Source organism: Triturus cristatus, chromosome 1_1, assembly GCF_964204655.1.
Source record: "Triturus cristatus chromosome 1_1, aTriCri1.1, whole genome shotgun sequence".
NCBI lineage: Eukaryota > Metazoa > Chordata > Amphibia > Caudata > Salamandridae > Triturus > Triturus cristatus.
In genome coordinates, this window is record NC_140579.1 from 876,535,716 (window position 1) to 876,557,612 (window position 21,897).

At 35.4% G+C, this 21,897-nt stretch overlaps 1 long non-coding RNA gene across 1 annotated transcript; it reads left to right on the forward strand.

Annotated features, from left to right (window-relative positions):
• The first annotated feature begins 226 nt into the window (after nt 1-226).
• Nucleotides 227-21,530, forward strand: LOC146871231 (uncharacterized). Its single transcript, XR_014959527.1, has 5 exons — nt 227-267; nt 400-994; nt 9,379-9,438; nt 20,279-20,713; nt 21,328-21,530. It is a non-coding gene; the product is annotated as an uncharacterized LOC146871231 (long non-coding RNA).
• The last annotated feature ends 367 nt before the right edge of the window (nt 21,531-21,897 follow it).

Sequence of the window (21,897 nt, forward strand, 5' to 3'; positions counted from 1 at the left end):
TATGGTATTTACAACGCGTTTTGCTTTTGGTACTAATGTGTATTTCTTTTAACTTTGTACGTGTGCCCCGTGTCTGGGCGTCTTCGTTCCTGCATGGACTGCTTTGCCAGGCGTGAATCGACAGCTTTGCGTTTGCAGCTAACCAATTTGGAAATTTTTTACTAATGTGTCTTTTTCATTACTTTCTAGGTGTGCCCCGTGTTTTGGCGTCTTCGTTCCTGCATGGCCAGCTTTGGCTGTCGTGGATGGACGGCTTTGCGATTACAGGTAGCCCTATTTTAACTTTTATTGGTGTCCGCCATTTGATTTGGGGTCGCGTCTTATTGTGAGCATCTTCTTGCTTTGGCCGCCCTTCTCAGGCTCGTGTTCAGATAGTGTCGCGTTTGTCACCTCTTACAGCCTCGTGCCCATCTCGTGTTTCCTTGGTTCAACGGATGCGGTTTGTTAAAGTCAGGTAAAACATCTTGTGTATTTTCATACGGTAAATTGTTTTTATGTTTTATTTGTACAGATAGGCCATATCGTGTCATGTCTGTGCAGCAAAAGGTGCAAGGTAAGCAAAATATTGTATTATTTGTACTTTTCGAAGACTCTATTTAACGACACGTTTTTTTTTTTTTTTTAGAGCCAGACCACTTGGAGCCACGGCGCTTGCAGACGACGAACACCATGCTTCGTTATTCAAAATAGCCCCAACTCGCACATCAGCACTAACGATTCTAACACATCACAACCTCCACTATCCTTTCATTCGTAGGGACAGACTCCTATCTACAATTTACATACCGCCAGACAGCAACATCCTTAACAACATCTCACCTACATGCTCTTTTAAACTACAAAGTGCTTTCTCTTTTGTGATTTAAATAAGTAACCTGCGTTTTTTGTCTTTTACAGTATTTAAAGGAGCCAAGCAACTGTTAGAAACATTTCTTGAAGAGAAACCTGCAGGTATACTTCGAGAGAGCGGACCGATACGATCGTTGTAAAACAAGTAAGTCACTTAATCCTGAGCGAAATTAAAGAGCCTCTTGCATTATCATGTTTTCATTATTTTGTATTTTTTCTGTGCTTTCTGTACTTATATTGTTTTTGTAAACTTAGCTAATTACTTCGCAGTAAAATACTGTATTGGGAAACGTCGCGCATTTACAATCCTTCCTTGTACACATTTTTTGCTCATGTTTACTTTGCAGCCCATTGTGTATATATGTTGTAACTTTCTTTCCATTTGCAACAGAGAATTAGTTATTCTTAGTAGCGCTTCTTACTGGCCCATTTTCCAGCTTTTAAATATGCACCTACCTAACAGTATGAAAAAATAATTTTTTCATAGTGTCGCATGTAAAATTTCGAGAGTTAAAATATGCCTTCTTAGTGTTCTTTTGCTTCCATACAGTGAATATTTTATGTAAAGTACATCGCTAAAACGCGGCACTGTGAGTTGGCGCATTTACAAAGCTTCATTTAAGAACTTTGTTTATCGAGTTTAAATTACAGATCAATCTGTACATATTTGTTTTATTTGCATGCACTTTTCACAGGAAATTAGTTATTTTTGGCCCACGAACAGTACGTAGACGTTATATTTCGCAACTAATACTCATGCCTTCTGAAATTGCTTCTCTTACCTTATTGTCAATTTGTTGCCATTACCTCAGGGACACACTGTACTGTTATTGCTGATTACTAGCAGCCTTGCATACTTTTAATTGCGTCAAAAAAATTTGGAGATATTGTATGTCACTTACAAGAAGGAGATAATGTATTAGTCGCGTGCTGTATTCTTAAATAAGACACATTATGCACGACAATAATTTACAGTCTTACATTTCTACTTACTTGCCGCCATTAATCTTAGCGCCATGTCATTTCACAGCACACCTCCCCCCTCCAACCACTGCCATTATGCTGAGTAATGGCAGGCTAGGCGGTATTTGTAATATGTTTATTAGTGTGCACTTTTCGCTGAGTTTAGTTTAATTTCAGCAGCGCTTTTAACGTGCACAGAAATATGGGTTACTATACGTACATACCAAATAGAAACAGTACGAAGACTTTCAAGTTTACTGTTTGCTGCTTAAAATTTGTAGCGCCTTACGTTGACTTTATAATTTAATTGTGCTGCCTCCAATAATGTTAGCACCAATTCATTGCACAGCACACCTCCCCCCTCCGCCCACTGCCATAATGCGGAGTAATGCCAGCCTAGCCAGTCATTTTTATATGTTGTTTATTTCCGTACGCTTTACACACATATTTAATTAATTTTAACAACGCTTTTAACATGCACAGATTTTTAAATTATTATACGTATATTACAAACAGGAGCAGTACAAAGACTTTAACTTTTAATTGGGCTGCATAGGAACTTAAGCGACTAACGTAGGATTTGTGATTTTTCGCAGCCCTTCTTATGTGCACGGCTCTCGAGGTTTTTAAACGTAACTATTAAACAGGGGCAGTACGTAGACATAACTTTTATTGTGCTGCATGTAAAATTTAGCGACTTAAAAGCATGCCGCCTTAAAGTTTTCAGTAGTATTGTATCCGTTGGAATTACCGCGCAAATAAGTTGTACCATGATTCACAGGAATAGCAGTCTTTTGGAGTGTAAAGGATGTATGCCTATTGTTACCTGGGTCAATAGAGCAATATCAATGTAATTTTGCAATTTTTGGTGCGTTCACAAAGCTTCATTTAAGAACTTTGTTTATCGAGTTTAAATTACAGATCAATCTGGACATATTTGTTTTATTTGCATGCACTTTTCACAGGAAATTAGTTATTTTTGGCCCACGAACAGTACGTAGACGTTATATTTCGCAACTAATACTCAGGCCTTCTGAAATTGCTTCTCTTTCCTTATTGTCAATTTGTTGCCATTACTTCGGGGACACGCTGTACTGTTATTGCTGATTACTAGCAGCCTTGCATACTTTTAATTGCGTCAAAATAATTTGGGGATCTTGTATGTCACTTACAAGAAGGAGATAATGTATTAGTTGCGTGCTGTATTACTTGGCAGCCCATTGTGTAGATATGCTGTAACTTTCTTTCCATTCGCAACAGAGACTTAGTCATTCTTAGTAGCGCTTCTTACGGGCCCATTTTCCAGCTTTTAAATATGCACATACCTAACAGTATGAAAATCCAACTTTTTAATAGTGTCGCTTGTAAATTTTCGAGAGTTAAAATAGGCCTTCTTAGTGTTCTTTTGCTTCCATACAGTGAATATTTTATGTAAAGTACCTCGCTAAAACGCGGTAGAGTGAGTTGGCGCATTTACAAAGCTTAATTTAAGAACTTTGTTTATCGAGTTTAAATTACAGAACAATCTGTAAATATTTGTTTCATTTGCATGCACTTTTCACAGGAAATTAGTTATTTTTGGCCCACGAACAGTACGTAGACGTTATATTTCGCAACTAATACTCAGGCCTTCTGAAATTGCTTCTCTTACCTTATTGTCAATTTGTTGCCATTACTTCGGGGACACGCTGTACTGTTATTGCTGATTACTAGCAGCCTTGCATACTTTTAATTGCGTCAAAATAATTTGGGGCTCTTGTATGTCACTAACAAGAAGGAGATAATGTATTAGTCGCGTGCTGTATTCTTAAATAAGACACATTATGCACGACAATAATTTACAGTCTTACATTTCTACTTACTTGCCGCCATTGATCTTAGCGCCATGTCATTGCACAGCACACCGCCCCCCTCAATCCACTGCCATAATGCTGAGTAATGGCAGGCTAGGCGGTATTTGTAATATGTTTATTAGTGTGCACTTTTCGCTGAGTTTAGTTTAATTTCAGCAGCGCTTTTAACGTGCACAGAAATATGGGTTACTATACGTACATACCAAATAGAAACAGTACGAAGACTTTCAAGTTTACTATTTGCTGCTTAAAATTTGTAGCGCCTTACGTTGACTTTATAATTTAATTGTGCTGCCTCCAATAATGTTAGCACCAATTCATTGCACAGCACACCTCCCCCCTCCACCCACTGCCATAATGCGGAGTAATGCCAGCCTAGCCTGTAATTTTTATATGTTGTTTACTTCCGTACGCTTTACACACATATTTAATTAATTTTAACAACGCTTTTAACGTGCACAGATTTTAAGATTATTATACGTATATTACAAACAGGAGCAGTACAAAGACTTTAACTTTTAATTGGGCTGCATAGGAACTTTTGCGACTAACGTAGGATTTGTGATTTTTCGCAGCCCTTCTTATGTGCACGGCTCTCGAGGTTTTTAAACGTAACTATTAAACAGGGGCAGTACGTAGACATAACTTTTATTGTGCTGCATGTAAAATTTAGCGACTTAAAGGCATGCCGCCTTAAAGTTTCCAGTAGTATTGTATCCGTTGGAATTACCGCGCAAATAAGTTGTACCATGATTCACAGGAATAGCAGTCTTTTGGAGTGTAAAGGATGTATGCCTATTGTTACCTGGGTCAATAGAGCAATATCAATGTAGTTTTGCAATTTTTGGTGCGTTCACAACGCTTCATTTAACGCCTTTTTTCCACAAGTTTAATTTAGAAAGCATTCGGTACATATTTGATTTAGTTGCGTGCACTTTTCACAGAGATTTAGTTATTTTTTACAGCGAACAGTACCTAGACGTTATATTTGGAAATTAATAATCAGGCCTTCTGAAATGTCTTCTTTTAACTTATTGTCACTTTATAGTTAGTTTGGGGACACGCTGTACTGTTATTGGTGAATAATAGCAGGCTTGCCAAATTTTCATTGCGGGTAAATACTTTTGGGATCTTATAGGCCACTTACAAGTCAGAGAAAATGTATTATACGCCTGCTGTATTATTACATAAGACACATCATGCACAACGATAAGTTAAAGTCTTACTTTTCTAATTACTTACCGCCATTTATGTTAGCGCCATGTCATTGCACAACACACCTCCCCCCTCCACCCACTGCCATAATGCTGAGTAATGGCAGGCTAGGCTGTATTTCTAATATGTTGTTTATTTGCATGCACTTTTCACACAGATTTATTTCATTTGTATTGCCATCTCTGTATTGCCCTCTCTGTATTGCCCTCTCTGTATTGCCCTCTCTGTGTTGCCCTCTCTGTATTGCCCTCTCTGTATTACCCTCTCTGTATCACTCTTTCTGTATTACTCTAATAAGCTCTCTTTGGTTTATGCTCTCTATATTACTCTATCTCTGTATTGCCCTCTCTGTATTGCCCTCTCTGTATTGCCCTCTCTCTATTGCCCTCTCTGTATTACCCTCTCTGTATCACTCTTTCTGTATTACTCTAATAAGCTCTCATTGGTTTATGCTCTCTATATTACTCTATCTCTATTACTCTCTCTGTATTACGTTCTCTGTATTACGCTCTTTGTATTACGGTCTCTGATTTACGCTCTTTGTATTACGCTCTCTGTATTACGCTCTCTGTATTACGCTCTCTGTATGACGCTCTCTGTATGACGCTCTCTGTATTACGCTCTCTGTATTACGCTCTCTGTATAACGCTCTCTGTATTACGCTCTCTGTATGACGCTCTCTGTATGACGCTCTCTGTACCACACTCTATCTACCACACTTGTGAGCATGGTGCACAGAGCGTAGTGCAGATAGCGTACTGCAGAAAGCATGGTGCAGAGAGCATGGTGCTTAGAGCATGGTGCAGAGAGCATGGTGCAGAGAGCATGGTGCAGAGAGCATGGTGCAGAGAGCATGGTGCAGAAAGCATGGTGCAGAAAGTATAATGCAGAAAGTATAGTGCAAAGAGCATGGCATAAAGATCGTGATACTAAGAGCATAGTACAGAGAGCATGGTGCAGAGAGCGTGGTGCACTATTAGTTGACATGAGCTAATGATGATAAAGTGAGTGCAGGTGAGAACCAATCTGCAAACTCCTATTGGGTCACTTACGTGAGGCATTGTCAACTTCTTCACTACTTTTTACTTTGCATTGCCGATTTCTTCACTATTTTTTACTTTCTCTACCAAGCCTTACCTCATTAATTTTACATCCTTATAACTCTAATAATACTCCCTAATACATACTTTAACTACAGATTCTTTACATACACACTTTAGATGCAGTTTTGACAGTCATCCACTTTTAACATTTACTTTTACAACACATGCACTCTATACATACTCTTTACACATGCAAAAGCTCAACACATGTTCTCTCTACACATGCTGTATACACACGCTCTCTACACACATAGTTTCTGTTCAGCATTCCCAACATTTCAGATCACTTTTATAACTTACTATTTCTCTAATAGCAAAATAGTAACATCCAGCATAACTCTACTAGTAATACTATAATAGTCTTAACAAACAATTACTTTGTACGCATTGCTAAACATATTTGGTTACACACACTTTACCATACTGTTTAACACACATAGTCTGCTTAGACACAACGTCTACACACACACTATCTACACACACACTACACTAAGTCTTCACACAAACTCTCTTTACACATTACTGTGTAATTACTTACCGCCATTAACGTTAGCGCCATGTCATTCAACAACACACCTCCCCCCTCCACCCACTGCCATAATGCAGAGTAATGGCAGGCTAGGATGTATTTGTAATATGTGGTTTATTTGCGTGCACCTTTCACACAGATTTATTTAATTTGAGCAGCACTTTTAACGTGCACAGATTTATAGGTTAGTATACGTACATACCAAATAGAAACAGTACGAAGAGTTTCAATTTTAATTTTGATGCATAGAACATTTAGGGCCTTACGTTGAATTTATATTTTGATTGTGCTGCCGCCATTAATGTTAGCGCCAATTCAGTGCACAGCACACCTCCCCCCATCCACCCACTGCCATAATGCGGAGTAATAGCAGGCTAGCCTTTATTTGTAATATGTTGTTTAATTGCGTGCACTTTTCACACAGTTTTATTTAATTTGAGCAGCACTTTTAACGTGCACATATTTCTAGGTTGTTATACGTACAGACAAAACATTAACAGTACGAAGAATTTAAATTTTAATTGTGCTGCATAGGAACTTTAGCGACTTACGTACATTTTATTTTTGGATTGTGCTGCAGCCATTAATGTTAGTGCCATTTCATTGCACAGCACACCTCCCCCTCAACCCACTGCAACAATATGTCCGTTTGCAATTGTCACATAATAACTGAGACATAATGCGGATTAATGGCAGGCTAGGCTGTATTTGTTTGTGCTAAAAATGATAACATAAATTTTGAAAGTACTTTACCAAATCCATAGCCTTAGCAAAGTATATCTCAGTATATGGTGCATTCAGATCACTTCCTTTAAAAAAGGTTTTGTTCAGGTTAACTTTCGATTTTAGATTGTTTTGCAATGCCGTCAGGAAAAATCTGTGATATCATAAAGGGTTATAGCAAGTTGGGCTGTTCCTGATTTCGCTTCCAAATATACAATGTAATTTAACAAGAGTTTCGCTATTGCATAGCAAGGGGAAGTCCTTTTTTAAATTTAGGACATTTACATTGCTTTTTTGTACTCTTTTAATAACAGTACAATTTAGTTATACACAGGAAAAATAAATTACCACCATTTGCTACAACCACACCATCGACTATACATCTTTACACTTTGTTAATAGAACACGCTACGTTCATACTTAACTATGTTTGTTAGCCCTCTACACCTAGCCCTCTACACCTAGCCCTCTACACCTAGCCCTCTACATCTAGCACTCTACATCTAGCCCTCTATACCTAGCCCTCTATAACTAGCCCTCTACACCTAGCCCTCTACACCTAGCCCTCTATAACTAGCCCTCTATAACTAGCCCTCTACACCTAGCCCTCTACACCTAGCCCTCTACACCTAGCCCTCTACACCTAGCCCTCTCCACCTAGCCCTCTAAACACACGCCCTCTAAACACACGCCCTCTACACACACGCCCTCTACGCACACGTCCTCTACACACACGTCCTCTACACACACATCCTCTACACACACGTCCTCTACACACACGTCCTCTACACACACGGCCTCTACACACATGCCCTCTACACACACGCCATGTAAACATGTACTTGACAAACACTCTTTAAACATGCACTCTACAAATACTCTGTAAGACATGCTTTTCTAAATGGTGCTCTCTAAAAAACACTGTAAAACATACTATATTACACATTTTCTCTGTATTACCCTCTCTGTATTACCCTCTCTGTATTGCCCTCTCTGTATTACCCTCTCTATATTACTCTAACTATATTACTATTTGTAAACACTCTCTATAATATGCTCTCTGTATTACACTCTCTGTATTACGCTCTCTGTATTACGCTCTCTGTATTACACTCGCTGTATTACACTCTCTGAACACACATACACTTTACACACACTACACATACAGAAACACTTTAATACATGCTCTCTATGGTAATCTCTACAACATGCTCTCTACAAAACACTCTCTACAACATGCTCTCTAACACATGCTCTCTAAAAAATACTCTCTCAGACACACTCTCTAATACATGCTCTCTAAAAAGCACACACTACCTATTACACGCATTACTACTCAATCTCCAGCACACACACACTACTACTGCCTCTAACATTTTCACTAACGCACACTATTTAGCACCCACTTTATCTAACACACAGTCTTTATATACACTCTTGAACACACACAAACACATTCTAGTACACACGCACTCTAACATATACTTACACATTTTCTGTATCACATATCGATATAAACTCTATCTTCTTGACTCGCATTCACTTTATTATTCACCTTCTACTATTTCACAAAACTTTTTGCCAAAAAAGGCTACTTTCATGGTGATGGGAAAATAAGCATGCAAGTAACAGCAGATATGGAACTCCTACAGTATTATTTACCAGGAGCATTCCCACCATTTCAGATCACTTTTATAACTTACTATTTCTCTATTAGCAAAATAGTAACATCCAGCATAACTCTACTAGTAATACTATTATAGTCTTAACAAACAATTACTTTGTACGCATTGCTAAACATATTTTGTTACACACACTTTAACATACTGTTTAACACACATAGTCTGCTTAGACACAACGTCTACACACACACTATCTACACACACACTACACTTTGTCTTCACACAAACTCTCTTTACACATTACTGTACACAACACTTTAATACTCCCTACTACACAATCTTTAATACATGCTTATCTACATTCTATAGTAATACTCCACTACAATATTACCACTTGCTCAACAATACAACTTCTCTATTAAAAACTTTAATTTACTACTTTTTATTTTTAAAATAAGTCTAAAGCTTACTTTATGCCATTATTTTACCCTATTATTAATGTTTGTTTTCCTTTTTCCTAGATTTTCCATTGTTTCCACCAATCTCGCACGCTGCAAACTCCTTGACTTAACAACATCGAGGTAAAAGTACATAACTATTATGTTTGCCTAAGTACTTGTAACAACACTGTTTGCAAATCATCTGTATAGGATACATATAAATTACACATTTGAACTCACTTCCTCTCTCTATATATTTTTTTGTATATATATATATATATATATATATATATATATATATATATATATATATATATATATATTCACTTAAAAAACCATAAGTTTCACACATGTTATAGTTAGCTGGACATTTCACTCGTGAAAAACCATTGAAATTCCCCCGTTATAGTTAGTACAGGCAACTATAACTCACGCGACCGCAATCCTCTGCTGATGACGTCAGATATTACATCACTGTATTTAGACACTTATTTACCCATGTCTTCTTCCATTAATTTTTAGCTATACATATATTACAAATATTTTTTTTTCAGAAAAACACATATGTCATCAGTGATGTAATATCTGACGTCATCAGCAGAGGATTGCGGTCGCATGAGTTATAGTTGCCTGCACTAACTATAACGGGGGAATTTCAATGGTTTTTCACGAGTGAAATGTCCAGCTAACTATAACATGTGTGAAACCTATGGTTTTTTAAGTGAATTTGCAAGGTTTTTTAAATGCTAATTCCTAACTATAACGTGTGTGAAACCTATGGTTTTTTCAGTGAATTTGTACGGTTTTTTAAATGCTAAGTTATGTATTTTTTTTTCTTTTTAAGGTTTTTCACCGTGCGCGTACCATACGCGCTCGGTGCGCTTCCTGCACCGTCCGCGCGCTGTGCGCTTCGCGCACCGCGCTCCCACATTACGCAGTTCGCGGAATTTTTCCGTTTCTACCGTACGCGCACGCTACGCGTACTCCGCGATTTTTCGCAAAAAAATTAAAGGAAATTTTGGCCCTTGGGGGTCCTTCTGGGACCCCCTGACAAAGGCTAGGGGGTCAGGAACTGTCCACCCTGCCCCCTTTTCACGTTCTCCACCTTTGTTTTTCACCCCCTCAGACTGCGAGAGACAAAACGGCGGCCGACACTTCCTGGTTTCGACCGATTCGAATGTTTACTAAGATCTAACAGCCAATCAGAATCGTGCTCACGCACGGCAGCGTGCGCGTACGGTAAGTTTTACCGTACGCGCACGGTGCGCGCTTATAGATATATATATGCTTTTAAATGCTATTTTCTCAGGAAATACTGAACAGATTTACACCAGACCTGCAAAAGGCACATCCCTGACCTGAGGACTACCTCTCTGCCAAATTTCAAGTAATTCTGTTCAGCCGTTCGGGCTGTAGCTTGGACTAAAGGCCCTATGGAAAAATGCATGGGGAAAACACGTTTTGAGACACCCCCTTTTTCTCAGCCCCCGCTTGACAAATCCCCCCGAGACTTTCAGGGAAGGAGCGGAGCGGAGCGCCCCACCTATTTAGAAAATTTCGCGAGGATTCGTCAATCGGCCCCAAGGTTATTCCAAATAGAATGTTGCGGATTTCCTATGGAAACACGATCCTATCTATAACTATCTACTGGCGACCGCCAGTAGATAATATATATACACATATATATATATAAATAGATAGATAGATATCAATAACCATATAGCTATATATCTCAAACTATAGCTACAAAAAAAAAATAGTGTTGTAATAGAAACAATTCGTAATAAATATCTACTAAATATCTTAATCTAACATCTTTATATATACCACAAAAATAAAAAAAGATCTCTATATATATATAGATATATATATGTGCATATGAATATATATATATATATATATATATATATATATATATATATATATATATATATATATAATATATATATACGGGAAATTAGAGACAAATAGACTTCCATAATAATATCTTTTAGGTCAACAAATAAATCTTTTGACACTAAACCCCATTTGTTTAAAATTCATAAGCAACTCATCTGCAAAGAAAGTTAATAAAAACCAAAAAACAATTTAACCAATATCCCATCTGTAACAATACTAAACATTTGTTATAGCAGTGTCGTATACATATAGAAAGTAGATTCTCAATCAGTCTCATACAGAATAATAATACATACATAAATGTATATCAAATTAATATATATATGTATATATATATATATATATATATATATATTATATAGTCTTGTATCGTGAAATACATTTTCCAAATTACGGTAATAACAGATACAATAAAACACAATAGCAAAAGTATCGGACTAGTTACCTAAATATAATGTATACTTAGTGTAAAATTAATTCATTTACATAAAAATTGGACTACTTCAAAACTTTATCTACAATCTCTCTTAGTCTGTCTCAATCTATATCTATCACTCTCTATCTATATATATATATATATACACAGATAGATAGATATATCTCTATATATATATATGTATATATATATATATATATATATATATATAATAAAAGTAGAGATAAACAAAGACAAAATACATAGATGTAATGTACAGCTATTCGCATTAAAAAACTGTAGCGTAACACAGACAGATATTTTAGCTTAACAGCATAGCTTGCTAATTCCTATTCAAGGTACCATATTAAAACAAGTTACTTAATATTTGATTTCTCTACACACCGAGGGAATAAATAGTGTACAATTAGAACCTGCACAGTATAGTTTTTGTACAACAATTTTATAGCAAACTTACTGTAATAATAAATATGAAAAGGGTACTGCAGGCTGATTATCATCAGGGTAATGTTCGATTTTCTGGTAATTCAAGAGGCAACCAATGTTTGCCAAATAGCACATTTGCAATTATACACAACTATTGCAAAGTTGCAAATACATGGACCGTAGAAGATTTACATTACATTATGGACTTAGGTGATGCTTTATACAAAGATATGCATTCGATTAATAAACAACAGCTTATGCACCCTGACGAATTACCTAATTTTATACAACACAATAAATGAATATATGCGCTTAAACTTAAAGAACCTTCATATGGAGACATATTGACACATTGTGACCCATCTTCCCCAAATATGCAAACAGTATTAAAAGCTGCACTAGATTTGCATTCTGGTGTTTTACTTTGCATGGATATTTATGTTATATCCATTGTAAATAATAACAATTCATATTATGTATTTGATTCACATAGCCGCGACAACACAGGAATGCCTCACCCAAATGGCACATGTATTAGTATACAAATGGCATTTTATGAGCTTATAGACTACATTACAAAACTTGCACAAAGTCTTAAGTCCCCCAATCTTAATTGTGTAGCATATGAATTAACTCCTATACATATAAGTACAATTAAAAAAGAATCGCTACAAAAACTAATACTGACTAATGAAAAAAATATGACTACAGTACCACTTAAAAATATTTATGTGCATTCTACTGAGGCATGTAGCAATTTTTTTACACACGCATTTCAAACACGTATACAAGCAGCCAAAAACAACATTAAAATACATAACAACAGTCTTTTACCAAATTTTAAACAGCCATCAACATAATTAGATAATACAATTAGTACTACAACATATCCAGGTACACTTTCTACTCCTACAACAACACCTAAAACACTGTCTACAACTAATAGCAGCAACATAAGTATAACACAATGTAATAGTACACCACAGAAGAGTACTACTGCTAACACATATGCAGATATCGTTAAAAAAACACTCACACGCATAAACATACATTCCGAACAACATACAACATCAGAAAGTAATTTACATACAAACACATATACAGATAATAGCCATCATACAGATATCCGTATTACTGAACGTAATACATTAATAGTCCCAGAAAGTATGCCCAATAGCATATTGCCAAAAAAAGTAACAAACACTGGCAATATCAACAACAATGCTAATATTTTAGCACAAGCGACACAACAAACACATACTTTCAATATAACACCAAAACAGCCAGAGGAGATCAATATTAATAACATATCACCAAATTCCCAATCTCTAACAAATACTGTATTTGCTATTATCCATAACTACTGTAAACCAGCATCTACTTGGAATAGTTTAGATTTGCGTACCATTATGGATCTTGGAGATGCTTTATATACAGAAATGCACGTGCTAAATACAGATGCTAGTGAACAACAAAATTTACCAAATTACATATGGCACAATAGCATAATATATTCTATAAAGCTCAAAAAAGGATTTCAAAGCAAAGTAACTGAAAAAGAAATCCTTAAGAATGACACATTTTTTAAGACATTAACTTCGACAATTAATGATGACACTGGTGGATTAATAGGTATAGGGAAATATGCAATTTCTGTATTTAAAACTCTTGATGCATATTTTACATTTCATTCGCATAGCCAAGATAAAAATGCAATACCTCATCCGAATGGAACATGTTTTGCTATACGAATTGAAACTATTGATGGACTGATAGATTACATTAGAAAGGTAGTTGATAAAGAAAAACTAACACATTCACAAACTGTTACTTTACAATTAACACCAGTGAAAATAATCACAATTATGCAAGCATCACTTAAGTCAACGCAAAAAAACCACAGCAAAGGTAAAATGAAGTTTCAAAAAAATGTATATGTCCATAAAACAAAGATAGCTTCTACTGCATTCACCCATATGCCAACAACAGACATACAAGTAGAAGATGCAAGTTTAAACACAGTTAACAGCAAAAGACAAGCAATTTTACATTCTAATGTACAAAATAGCAATACCAATGTGGTAACAGACACATTTACACATAATGATGCTTTACAAAGTAGTACAATAGAAGTTCAGCTAAATAAAAGAAAAAGAAAGCGTACGAAAAAACAAGATAATACACATAGCACAGATATTAATCAAAGGTTACAAACAACAAACAGCATAATTACTAACTTTCAGGCCCAAATAACCTATGCTTGCACTATTTGCAATCAATTGTGGCATAAGCAAAATTTGCAAACAACAAACAATATTAGAAGGAACAAAAAATTCATAGCATGTAACATTAGTGAACTACAAACAGATGAGATATGTAAAACATGTTATAGCTATATTACTAAACAAAAAATACCACCTTGTTCTATTTATAATAGGATGTCATTTCCAGATATCCCAGCAGCCTTACACTTGCATAATTTAGAAGAAAGATTAGTAGCACCAAGAATCCCTTTTGTACAAATTAGAACACTACCACGTGGCTTCCAAAAATGTCTCTCAGGTGCAGTAGTTAATGTACCTGCAGATGTTATGACAACTGTTACTGTTTTACCAAGGCAAATCAACGATAACATGACCATTCCCATTAAATTGAAAAGAAAATTAAGTTATAAATCTTATACCCATTTTGAAAATATTCGCCCAAATAAAGTAAAAAATGCTGCTCATCTAGCAACTACTAGCAGTATGTTCAAAGAATATGGAGTTACCATTAATCCAGATTGGGAATATACAGCGCCAAATATACCACCTTGTAATGACACTTCAGATACAAATAATACATCAGATTCTGAAGACCACACTGCCCCAGGCAATTTAGATACTATGCTAACTAATGAAACAATAACTACAGGAAACATAAATATTTAAAATTTAGCACCTGCAGAACATAACACACCAAGAGGTCTATATGAAGATATAGATTCTGAATATTTAGCTTTCCCTACAATATTTTGTGGAAAGCGAAGACCAACTAATAAAGAAAGGCATGTACCAATACATTATAGCACAATATGTCAAAGGGAATTAAGAAGTAATGATCAAAGAGTAGCAAAGTCTATAACAAATGTTTTCTTTAAATTGGCTAAATTACGTATAAAACAAATACATAGCAAAATATACATCTCACTTAGAAAATACTTTAATAATGGGAAGATTATAACTGCAAAAGACATAAAAGAAAAATTAAACAGTATTCTCCAATATAATGAGGGGTACAAAATACTAAAAACTATACGTAGTTCACCACCATATTGGGAGCAATGCAAAAAAGGCCTATTTGCTATGATAAGACAATTGGGTATCATTTAATTAATATTTTATTACGTACTGAGAAAAGAAAAGAATGTACTAAAGAAGAATTTGCCAATATGTCCTGGGAAATAAAATGCACATTAATCCAACAAAATCCAATTACATGTGCAAGGCATTTTGATTTCCAAGTTAGAAAGCTATTTAATTGTATTTTATTACATGAAAGTAACCCAATTGCCAAAATTTTAGATTTCTTTTATAGAGTAGAATTCCAACAACGGGGATCACCACATATACATGCTATAATATGAATAGAGAATGCACCACAATATGAAAATTCTGAGATCAATGAAGTTATTACTTTTATAAATAAGTATATAACATGTGCAAAGACACAAGATCCAAATATAGAGCCTTTCATACCCCTCCAAAGGCATGGGCATACCAAAAATTGTAGGATCAAGCATAAAAGAACATGCAAATATCAGTACCCAAAATATCCCATGCCTGAAACTTATATATTAGAACAATTAGAACTAGACACAACTAATCAAGAACTCCTTCAACAAATTGAACTAATACATCTAACTATGAACACACAAGACTTCCAAAGTTATACTTTTGATCAGTTCTTAAATACAATGCAACTAGATTTAAAACAGTATCTTTTATGTATACAGTCAATGATCGGGAAAAAAACAATTTTTCTAAAAAGAACACCAGCTGAATGCTTTATAAATAACTACAATACTACAATTTTACAAGCATGGCAAGCAAATATAGATATCCAATACATCTTAGATGCATATGCATGTGCTGTATATATAGTTTCATATATTAGTAAATCTCAATGTGGGATGAGCAGAATAATTGCACAAGCTGCAAAAGAAGTATATCACAATCCTAGCATAAAAGATCAACTTAAGCATATAGGTAACAAATTCTTAAACTGTTCAGAAATAAGTGCACAAGAAGCAGCCTATCTTATACTTCAAATTCCATTATGGAAAAGTTCTCGCTCTTTTGTATTCATTAATACAAGCCCACCAGAAAAGCGTACATACTTATTAAAAGATATAGAGACTATTAATTTATTGCCAGATAATTCTCATAAAATACAATTTGAAAATCTTATGGTAAAGTACAGCAAACGCCCAGGAAATTTAGAAACCTGTACATTAGCTGACTATGCATCTAGGTATGATGAGAAAAAAAAAAAAGAAAGGGAAAAAAAGAAACAGACCATGACAATTTTCTCGCTGAAAATAACTTTTATAGCTCAAATGAGGAAGAACTGAAAATTAATATACAAGAAGAAATAATAGAAACTGACTATATAAAACGAAAAAACCCTAAAATAATTCGCTATTGTAGATTTAACAAAAAAAATGACTCTGAAAATTACTATCGCGAATTGATAATGCTTTATTATCCATGGAGAGTAGAACATCTAATAATTGACCACAAAGAAACATATGAACGCTATCTAGAAATTAAAAGCACTGTTGACTTTCACCATAATAGATATAATAAAACACAAAAAAACAATGAGACAGAAAACATTACAGTAGAACCATTGATTCTACCACAAGCAGATATAAATACAGATGACAACATATATCCTCAAATTCCAGTTAATGAACAAGTACTATATGACTTATCATTCGATTTAGGAATTAGAAGTACAAGTATTGAAGAAGCACTAACCAATAATTTAATGCCAAATGAACAGTATGACAACATAATGCAAAATCTGACAAATGAACAACTTAACTTTATATATCATCACTTAAATTGGATAAAAACAAAAGAAGAACCCTGCGTCACATTTTGTACAGGTGGTGCAGGAGTAGGTAAAAGTTTCCTTATTACAGCGCTTTACCAAACATTACTACGATACTACAATACTAGAGCATGGGAAAATCCTGACAACATATATGTACTGCTTACAGCTCCTACAGGCAAAGCAGCACATAATATTCATGGTAAAACACTACATAGTACGTTTAAAATACCAGTTTCACAAACACTAACTCATAAACCACTAACTCATGAGAGCAGGAGTACACTACAAAACGAGTTAATGCATCTAAAATTGCTAATAATTGATGAGATATAAATGGTAGGAGCTAATTTATTTAATTTCATACATAATAGATTACAAGAAATAAAAATGTCCAATCTCCCATTTGGTGGAATATCTATATTAGCAATTGGAGATTGTTATCAATTGAAGCCAGTTTTTGACACGTACATATTTGAAAACCCCAGGCATTCATACAGACCAGTAAGTACTAATCTATGGCAAGAAAATTTTAAGTTATTTGAGTTAACAAAAATTATGAGACGGCTAAATGACTTGCCGTTTGCTGAACTGTTAAACAGATTAAGAGAAGGGAAACAAAATGAGGCAGATATAATACAGATACAAACACGAGAATTAGAACCACCACTAACCATTAGCAAAACTATACCTTATATTATGCCAACAAACAAAGAAGTTGATAACATTAATAGTGAAGTTTTATTACAACACATAATGAACTACCCTGTCTACACAGCAACAGCCATAGATACAGTAGCAGCTGACTTGAGTGAAATAGTGAAAAAGAAAATACTAGCTCAGTTACCTACAAATGCAACTAAAACAATGGGACTGCCATTTATAGTACATATTGCCTTAAAATTAAGATATGATATAACTTCCAATATTAATGTTAATGATGGTTTAACAAATGGTGCTACAGGTATAGTTGAATTTGTAGAAACAATAAATAACAGCCCTACTGTAATATGGATTACTTTTGATAAAGAAAATGTTGGTAAAAGTACAAGGCTAGAAAATAAACACATGTATACAACTAACATTTTGCCTCATTGGACACCAATACATGCTATAACACGGCACTTTCAATTTACACAGAAATTTATAACAATTATACGCAAACAATTTCCCCTACGCCAATCATCTGCACGTACTATACACAGAACACAAGGGGAAACAATTGAACCACTTTACATACATTTTAACAATAGCAAAATACATCATATGCATTATGTAGCTTTAAGCAGAGCCAGATCATTAGGTAACATCTATATTAAAAACTTTCAGCAGGACAAAATTGTTGTACATTCAAAAGTTCATGAAGAAATGGGCAGATTAAGGACAGATATGCAATTGCAAATATCTGTCCCTCAATTATGTACCTATAACGAAATGTGTAATATCATTGTACATAATATACGATCACTGCAAAAAAATTACACAGCACTGAAATCAGACACCAATATAATGAATGCTGATATTCTATGCTTCACTGAAATAAACACTACTAGAACATCAGATAGCAATACTTTCTTGATAGAACAGTACCATCTTTTAATATTTGATCAATTCCACCATCACAGAACTAAGCATGGAATAGAAATTTACTACCGAAAAAATATTAACTTACTGCCAATATATGAAACACAACATGAAATTGATATTCTACATTTTACTCTACATCTTAACAATTGCAACTACTCATTTGTAATACTATACAAGCCTCCACATGTACATATACAAACACTTTTCCAAGTTTTAAGTTGCATATTAAACTTTTACCCTGATTATAACTACATAATAATGGGTGACTTCAACATAGATATAACACAAGAAACACAAAACACAGCACTACTATTACAATATATGCTAAACCAATTTCAATGTCAACAAAAAATAACACAATATACAACAGACTACAAGTCAACATTAGATCATATCTATACTAATGTACACTTAACGAACTATGGCATATTAGAGTCATATTATAGTGATCACAAAGCCTTATGGGTAGCAATTTAAAATGCATGTTGTGTATATATGTATGTATAGGTGGCTCAGTATCTTTATGTGGCTGGCTTACTATGTGTGTTAGGTGAGTCTGTATGTGTGTAAATCTGTGGGTCTGTATGTGTATGTCTGTAGCTCTGTATATGTGTGTTGGTAGCTCTCTGTGTGTATGGCTGTCTCATTATGGGCTGCTCTGTATGTGTGTCTGAGTGATACACTTTGTGTGTGTGTGTGGCTCTTTCTGTGTGGGTCTGTATATGTGTGTGGTTGGCTCTCTCTCTATCACTACCTCACTCTCTCTCACCCAAACTCGCTCTCACTACCTGACTGTCTCTCTCACTACCTCACTCTCTCTCTCACACTACTTCACTCTCTCTCACTAGCTCAATCACTCTCTCTACCTCACTCTCTACCTCACTGCTCAGCTCTCTATATCACAGCATCACAATAACGCTACATCACTAACTATATCACTCAATACCTCAATATCTCTACATACCACACTCTCTCACTACATCACTCTCTAACACAATACCTCACAACTTCACTTTCTCACTCAATACCTCACTATCTCACAACATCACTCTAGCTATTTATATCTCACTATCTCACTCTCAATACCTCACTATATCACGAGTCACTCTCTAAAACGTACACTACATCACTCACTCGCTAACACACTATCTATCTCACTACCATACAACTTCACTCTCTCTAACACACTACCTCACTCTCTCTATCTCACTACCTCACTATCTCAATCTCTCTATCACACTAAATAAATTACAATCTCACTTTAAATAACTCACTCTCTTACTACCTCACAACATCACTCTCTGTTTCTATCTCACGACCTCACAACATTACTCATCCTCACTACATAAGTCTTTCAATACCTCAATCTCTCTTTCTCGCACAACCTCACTATTGTATCTACCCCACTCTCTCTCATTACATAACTCTCTCTATTTAATAAGCATGTTGTATAATTTAATATATTAGTTTGGGAAAATGTAAAAAATTTCTACAGTTATATCCGAAATGTATACTCACAATTTATTCTCATTTCAGATGATTTCTATACAAGAAATTAAGATGGGAAAACAACAAGAGAGCAAACCTTTTCAGAAGGCTATAAGAGCAAATATTATAACATGTTCTCAAAAAACTCACTACCGAAATGCGAAGCAAGAAAACAAAATCTTGTACCACTTTGCACTAGCAGATGAAAGTGGTTCTATTAAAGCCACATGCTATAACGACGATTTTTACAATCAAACAAAACAAGAATGGAATTATTATAAGGAATTTCCTGGCCAAGAACAATGTTATTCTATTAACCAAACATACAAAAATATCTAGGATGCTACCTTTAACGTTTCAAGTGAAATCCTACAAGAAGCACAAAACATACTAGCGCCACCAGCTCCACCAATATCACCTATTAAAACAATAAGAGAAGCCAAGTTACAAACATTAATGACCATATCGGGGACAATATCAGAGGTATTTTTATAAGTACAATATAGAGTAAAAATGTTATTAACCTTTTCAATTACATTATTCTATACTTGCACAGTCTTCTAAACACTCACTCAGCAAAAAACATTATTATTAGGGCAACACTCTCTATGCACAACACTCTCTTCCAACACTATTCCCCACACCCGCTCTCTTCCCCACACCTGCTCTCTTCCCCACACCTACTCTCTTCCCCACACCCGCTCTCTTCCCCACACCCGCTCTCTTCCCCACACCCGCTCTCTTCCCCACACCCGCTCTCTTCCCCACACCCTCTCACTTCCCCACACCCGCTCTCTTCCCTACACCCGCTCTCTTCCCCACACCCGCTCTCTTCCCCACACCCGCTCTCCAAAACAATCTTACAAGCACACTCTATGAACCACACTCTCGCTTCACAAAACTCTCTTAAACACTCTCTCTTCAAACACTACACCACACTGTCTTCAACACATTCTCTTTACAACGCACTCTTTACAACGCACTCTTTACACCGCACTCTGTCTGCACCGCACTCTGTCTGCACCGCACTCTGTCTGGTATACTAAAACTATATATACAAAAACAAATAATAATAATATTTGCTTTATATTTCACAGGAAGAAGAAACTAAAAACATTTTTATCGCAGGACAAGAAACAAAATTAAAATCGATTACAGTTATTGACACGACAGACTCTGTTAAAATAACATTGTGGAGAAATGCAACGGAATTCCCAATCACACTTGGAACTTATGTCAAAATGACACACTTGACCGTCCACGAATTTAATAATGAAAAAATGTTAAATACTACGCACAATACACATATAGAAGTAAGTGCAAAACAATTTTTAATTTGTGTACCTGTGTGGCTCTATATGTGTGTAGCTCTGTGTATGCGCATCTGTGTATGTTTTTCGGTGTCTCTATATGTGTATGGGTAACTCTCTATGTATATATGAATGCCTCCATGTCACTACATCACAACTTCACTCTCTCTCTATATCACTACCTCACTCTATTTCTTTCTATCTCACTCCTTCACTCTCTCACTTTCAATGCCTCACTCAAAATATACATCACTCACTCTCTCTAACTCACTCTCTCACTCAATAAATATCGCTAACTCAATACTCCACTCTATCTCACTACCTCACTATCTTACAACATTTCTCTCTCAAAACTTC